Here is a 6,933-nt window from a genome sequence, read left to right as displayed (position 1 = left end):
GGTAATGGGTATTGAGGAGGGCACATTCTGCATGGAGCACTGGGTGTTATGCACAAACAATAAATCATGGAACACTACATCTAAAACTAATGATGTAATGTATGGGGATTAACATAAGAATAAAATAATAATAATAATAATAATTTAAAAAAAAGAAAATATTACTAAGTCTTCCTAATGGAACAATTGCTGGTGTCATGGGAAAACTTCACGGAAACTCACTAATACTAAAACTGGAAGCGCTGCTTGTATTCTAGGTCACTTTGAACTGTTCTACTGACATCAAGAATGTGTTCACATTAGAAATGTCACCCTCCTCAGCTATCTGTAATAGCTTGTCCGTAAGACAAGAACACAGTCACTTTATTTTTCTTAGCTGTGTACACCAGAAGGAATGGAAGGAGAAGTTTAGATTGAGGTGTTTTGATTTAAACACTTCAGTGATGACTCATTATTTTAAAGGTTTGTTTTTGGTTTTTTGTTTGTTTGTTTGCTTTTGCCTTTTGGAAACAAACTAGCAACATAATTTTCATTATGACAATATGATTTCTTCGCCATTAAAGCAACGTGATGAATAAAGGTAACAAATCTCTCTGAACTTATTTGTAACTAAAATAATTCTAAAGAATATTTTGACAAATGAAAATTTTAAAAAGTCCTTACAACATTTTTGGGATCTTTAAGAATAGTTTACTTCCGAAAGCAGAGGTATACAGAGTTCACACAGAGATCTGTAATAGTTTACTTCTGAAAGCAGAAGTATAGAATGGCTAAAGAAGAGGAGAGTTCATAAAACCCAAGTCTATTGTTAACCTGGGTAGTAGGCTGACAATGGGCTAGGTCTTATCATGAAGTGACTGAAGCTAGAGCAGTTCCATGCATCAGCAAGAGTGCAGGGCAGCCAAGTAAAGCAATAAAACCCAGGCAGATGACAGACAAATTTGACTCTCCAAATCTACTACGCAATTTTCGAATAATTTAACTGAGAGTTGAGCATGTGTTTGCTGGCACAGCCCGATTGAGGGATGGAATTGACTACATAAAGATGGAGCTTTTCAAGGGACTAATACAGAATACTCTTCTCTATCACATATACTCCTGAGTTGGCTGCACCTGGCAGTGGGGGATAGTATTGAGTTTTGTAATATAAGAAACAAATTTTTACTAAAAAAATATAAAGCCATCTGTGATTTCACCTCTCTCTCTCTTCATATACTTACTTCACTCTCCAATTCTCTCCGGGTTGACTCAAACCCTGAGCTCCAACTCTTCCGCTTATTCAGTGTTGTTATATATTAACTTTTCAGCACTCCAATTGAGATTCTCATCCCCTACGTGCTCCCACTGATCTCACTGAAAACTTCATAGTCAGTGGCTGCACGCTTTTAATAAAGCACTTAGGATAATCTGTCACACTTGTTTATGTACGTGTCAAAATCGGCTCTTTTTAAATTTTTTTAAAGATTTTATTTATTTGAGAGCGAGAGAGAGAGTGAGCCAGAGAGAGAGAGAGAGAAAAGGAATAGGGGGAGGGGCAGAGGGAGAGAGAGAAGGAGACTCTCCGCTGAGCAGGGAGCCCCACATGAGGCTTGATCCTAGGACTCTGGGATCATGACCTGAGCCGAAGGCAGACGCTTAACCAACTGAACCACCCAGGTGCCCCGTTCTATTTAAAATTTAAACCCTTTAAAGTGTCGAGTTCTTTCATTTGTGTATTCTCTTGTTCTGGAACAATACCTGGCATATAGTAAGTACTTAACTAATATCTGTTGAATGCAGTTACATGTAGTCAAATGATGAAGGAGGACTGTTGCTTGGAAACAAGTATTCTGAGACAGAATACAGGGTCTTGGAGTACAAAGCAGGTACCAATTGCCTGGATTTCATTGCAAAATGGAGGGGTTGGCAAAATGGAGGGGTTGGCAGATATTTGGAGCTCTGATGTTTTATATCTATATGTGTTTCCTTATACACATATTTAAATATGCACCTGGTAATTTGAATTTACAAATCGAAAAAAAAAGTCATAATTTTTAAAAGAACAATATAAACATACAAAATCAATATATATAATAAAAATACTTGGCAGTTTTACATTTATAACACAAATTCTGTTTTATGTTAAAATTAAGTTGAATTTTATTCCATTCAATAAACTCTTTCTTTTACTCAGAAAAGAGTGCTAGCCATAAAATAACTTTTAACTTTTGCCTACATCTGTGATGATGTCTAGTTTTATGAGTAAAATAATCATAGTGCTATTTAAATATTATTTCCATAGAGTGAAAGTAATGTTTAAATTTAATGATATTTTATATCATGATATATGAAAGGTTTACATCTCACATTATTATCACCACTATATGGTTCTCAGTCTCTATTATATAATGTTTTAAATCCATGAGATTACTTAAAATAATAGGCTGGAGTTCCCTTGCCTCAAGTTTTGCATTATAAAGTTTATCTAACATATCATATTTTTAACTACCAGTGTCATATATCTTATCTAAGCCTCAAGAGATATTATCCACACATTACCACATTCATGTTCATAAAATAGAAAATGTTCAAGGACAACCTTTTATATGTATATGTGTGTTTGAGTGAGCGCTGGCTATTAAGAAAGCTAATGTGGGAAGGTAAGGTAGAAACTATTGTGTTGTTCTGTTGTAATCTGGTAAATTGTGGCTATCCAGAAATTTCAGTCAATAGACGAACCATGAGAGACTATGGACTCTGAGAAACAAACTGAGGGTTCTAGAGGGCAGGGCGTGGGGGGATGGGTTAGCCTGGTGATGGGTATTGAGGAGGGCACGTTCTGCATGGAGCACTGGGTGTTAAGCACAAACAATGAATCATGGAACACTACATCGAAAACTAATGATGTAATGTATGGTGATTAACATAACATAATAATAATAAAAAAAAAAGAAATTTCAGTCAATAGAAAGCTTCCCTTGGCGTAACAAAAGTTTTCTTTTGGCATTTTCATACCTAAATATTAACACCCTCAGTTGTTTTAGAAGCAGTTTCAGAGACATTGTGACCCTTGGGAAATTATGGAAATGGGTCCGATATTATAATATTCCAATCTTTTTGCCTTTTGTTTTTTAGCCCTCCTTCAATTTAAACTCTCCAATATCTATTTTAAATTTTGAATATTCTGGCTGCACATGATACTGAACACAATTATTTTGTCATTTTTGTGAAATGCTTATCTATCCTCATTTTATTTTTCATTATTTTAAAACTATCATTTCCAGTGGTAGTGATAGTTTCAAAACTACAATAGCAACTTTTTCATTTAGAAATTACTCTAAATGATTAAGAGACTGCCTGCCATTATATAACTTTTTTTTTAAAAAAAGACTTTATTTCTAATAATAATGACAATAATAACACATACTATGAGTAGGTGCTCTTCTAAGTACTTTCTATATTTTTCACAATTTCTGCTTCATAAAAACTCTATGAGGTATATACTATTATCAGCTCCATTTCACCTGTATGGAAACTGAGGCACAGAGAAGTTAAATGACCTAAGAGTGAGATCACCCAGGTGCAGACCCATTATCTATCCTCATTGAAATTTAAGATATAAAAGGTTGACAGCCATATAGAAAATTTTTTAATACTTAAATATTTCCCCAAGTTATGTTTTATGGGTCAGCTTAATTTTACAACCATCATTTATTTCTCATCTAGACTATCTTTATTTGTCTATGTATGACAAGTTTTTTGTTGGGTCTCTGTGATGGTTGATTGTATGCATTGACTTAGCTAGGCTCTGGCACAGCTGTTCGGTCAAATATTAGTCTTGATGTTGCTGTGAAGGTATTTTGTCTAAGTGATAAACATTTATAATCCAATTACATTTAAGAGGATTACTCTCCTGTGAATGGGACTTATCCAATCAGTTGAAGGATCCTGAGAGCAAAAATTGATATTTCTTGGAGAAATAAAGGAATTCTGTCTCAAGACTCTAACAGAGATCTTTTCTGAGTTTCTAGCCTGCGGTCCTGCCCTACAAATTTCAGATGTACAGCCCTCAAAAGTCTGCCCAAAATCTCTCTGAAAAACCCTAACCTGGAACCCTTGCTTGCCCATACATATAATCAATCTTCAATCATTATTGAGTAAATATTACCTTTTTGACCAATTTTAGAGTTAAAGCAATATATCATGAAGATGTAATGTGAATGTTACCATATATGTACTTAGAAATTCTATAAAGTATCAAAATGAAACCTTCCTCATTTTTGTTTATTTTTTATTTTGTTTTTAAGTAATCTCTACACCCAACATGGGGCTCGAACTCACAACCCTGAGATCAATAGTCACATGCTCTACCCACTGAGCCAGCCAGGTGACCCTCATTCCTCATTTTTAAATCTTGAATTAGTTTTACCATTATAGTTCTTTTATAAGGCTAGAAAAATTGGTTAAATATTGGAAAATAATGATACACTAAGAAAATTACTCTAATTGTGAAATCTATTTTCTTTGATACAAGTTCATGTGAATGACTTTATTTTTTTTCCTATTTATTTCCTCTGCTTGTGATTCTTTATGAAAGTGATGAGAAAAGGAAGCCAGGATGGCAGCCAACAAATTGGGTTCCAGACTGTCTCCTCATTCTTCTTTTGTTCTCATCATTATCATCACTAGGAGGTAAGTTTGACTTCCCTTTCTGGCTTGATTATCTTTTTCCTTTATATAAATAGCATTTGTGTGAGAATTGAAAGTTTTATTATTGGAAAAAACCTAGGATGGAAAAGATAAGCATAGCTGACCATATTGGTCCGCTAATAACGTTTTATTAGATCTACAGGCTCAGCCTGTTAAAATGAATGGAGTTTCCCTTAACAGGGAGCATTTCAAATTTTTGTGCCCTCATTTTTCTGTTTCTGACCATGAAGAGAGATTTTAAATCTAGTATGGAAAAATTTAAATTCTTTCTAATAATGTAAGTCTACTTTGTGTGCATTAATTTTAGGGGACACTAGCATTAGTGTTCTCATAGGGTTGAGTATTCTCTACTTTCCATAAATGAGCTATCCAAAAATTCACTCAAGCAGAGGTATTGTTATATGCATACATGATAACGTAGGTATTTTAAGCCATTAAATGTGTGTTGTAGCTAAAGTAGAAAAAAAAAAAACTTAAACATATTGTCACTGTCCTAAGAATAGCCAGTAATTTTAAACTGATTTATTGGCCCATGATTTCAAATACATACTACATATGGAAAACAAACACAAAAATGTCTTGAGATGTTACAAGGGTATATAGCAAAAGTGTTTATTCAAAAAAAGAAGTTTATGTATACTTATTAAAAAGAGTTTAAAAGAAATCATGATCCTACATGACCGTTAGAAAAACTAGAGAGAGAAGTTCAAGAACGGTGTCTCTGAAGATGTGGATAGTTGCTGCCCAAAGTCAGATACACCCACGTGTGGGTCTTGGACCAAAGCACAGGAATGCAGGTTGCAAAGGGAGTTTGTGGGGAAATCTGCAGTGCTCACCACAAAGGCAGACTGGAAGCTAGGGGGTAGGTCCCAGAAGCATCTGCATTTGCCACATGGGAGTCTGTGAAGTAAACAGCAAAGTCGACAAACTGATGAAGCCTCTAGGAAATCACTCATGACCTCCCAATGGTTATTGTCTCACTTCTGCTTTGTGAATCTGAAGGAAATTCCCATCACTGGACATCTCTAAGAACTACACAGAAACAGTGCCCAGGCAGGGATGGAAGTGTTGGTCACAGTGCCAACTTGACCATGGATAGCCAGTTACAAATAATCTAGCTTATATATATATTGCAATAACTCTAGGAGAACCAAAGTTAAGAAAAGTCTAACACAAAATATGAAACCTGAATAATTACACCAAACAGACTTGGAGGTAAGACTAATTGGGAAATCACAATTAAAGTCCCTATAGAGGAGTTTTTTTTTTCTTTTGTTTTGTTTTTACAATAAGAATTAATGAAGCTGAAACCAAGAGAAGCAGATGTGAGAAACCAGGTTATGCAGAAGGAAAGGAAAAGAATAGGATTAATGTCTCATGAGACTTGACTGGGAATTGTGCTCTGGGACCAGATAAACTTTGTTAGACCCTTTGGCACATTTTTCTCCTTGTTTTATCTGGTAAATGTAGATTTTTGGTACTTGCAAAAAAAAGTACCAAAGGTACAAAACTTTTTTGACTGAGGAAATATCCTGGCTAACTCATGTTCATTTTCTATCATGCAATTGACATCACTGTTCTGTTTGTAAAAGGAGCTGATAAATCAGCATAGATTGTAAATAGACAAACCATTGAGACGGACTATATGGATTAACATTCCAACTCTGCCACTTAGCAGAGTGACTCAGGGAGAGTTACCTACTTACCTTACCTATCTCTGCCTAAGTTTCTCATTTATCAATTGAGGATACCATTACTGGAAGGTAGTAAGAGGCTCAAATGATTCACTATTCGTACAGTTCTTGTAAGAGCGCCTGATGATCTGTAAATAATTTTTGAGCTAATATAGATTCAGATATGGGCCATGAACTCATTTTTTAAAAAAGTGCCATCTCCAAACACACCAGAGACCAGGATCCTTATCACAAGTGTTCCAGAAAAGTCAATCAAAACAAAATAATGAACAGTGGGGGACCTCACAGTCCCTATCTATGATTCTTAGCCATCTTGGTTGATGTGTCTTTCGAGTGTGACATGTACGTCACTTAGAAACAGGCCCCTGAAAGAGACCTCAGCCAACAAGCTTCCTACCCTCCTTGAATCACTATGGACTACCAGTGCTACAGGTTATCAAACAACAAAATTGATCTCAACATCAGAAATCTGGGTACTTAAAGATATTAGAATAAAATAGATTTTGTGGACTCCTATGTTTCATAATAGATCATTCTTTTAGAATGCTAT

General features: G+C 35.1%; 1 non-coding gene across 1 annotated transcript; it reads right to left on the bottom strand.

Moving 5' to 3' along the window:
* Window positions 1–4,295: 4,295 nt before the first annotated feature.
* Window positions 4,296–4,368, bottom strand: TRNAN-AUU (transfer RNA asparagine (anticodon AUU)). Its single transcript has one exon. It is a non-coding gene; the product is annotated as a tRNA-Asn (tRNA).
* Between the last annotated feature and the right edge of the window lie 2,565 nt (window positions 4,369–6,933).

This window comes from Leptonychotes weddellii, chromosome 12 (assembly GCF_054177405.1).
Source record: "Leptonychotes weddellii isolate Sample4059 chromosome 12, ASM5417740v2, whole genome shotgun sequence".
Lineage (NCBI taxonomy): Eukaryota > Metazoa > Chordata > Mammalia > Carnivora > Phocidae > Leptonychotes > Leptonychotes weddellii.
The sequence above is the reverse complement of the archived record's forward strand: the minus strand, read 5'-3'. Positions and strand labels throughout refer to the sequence as shown.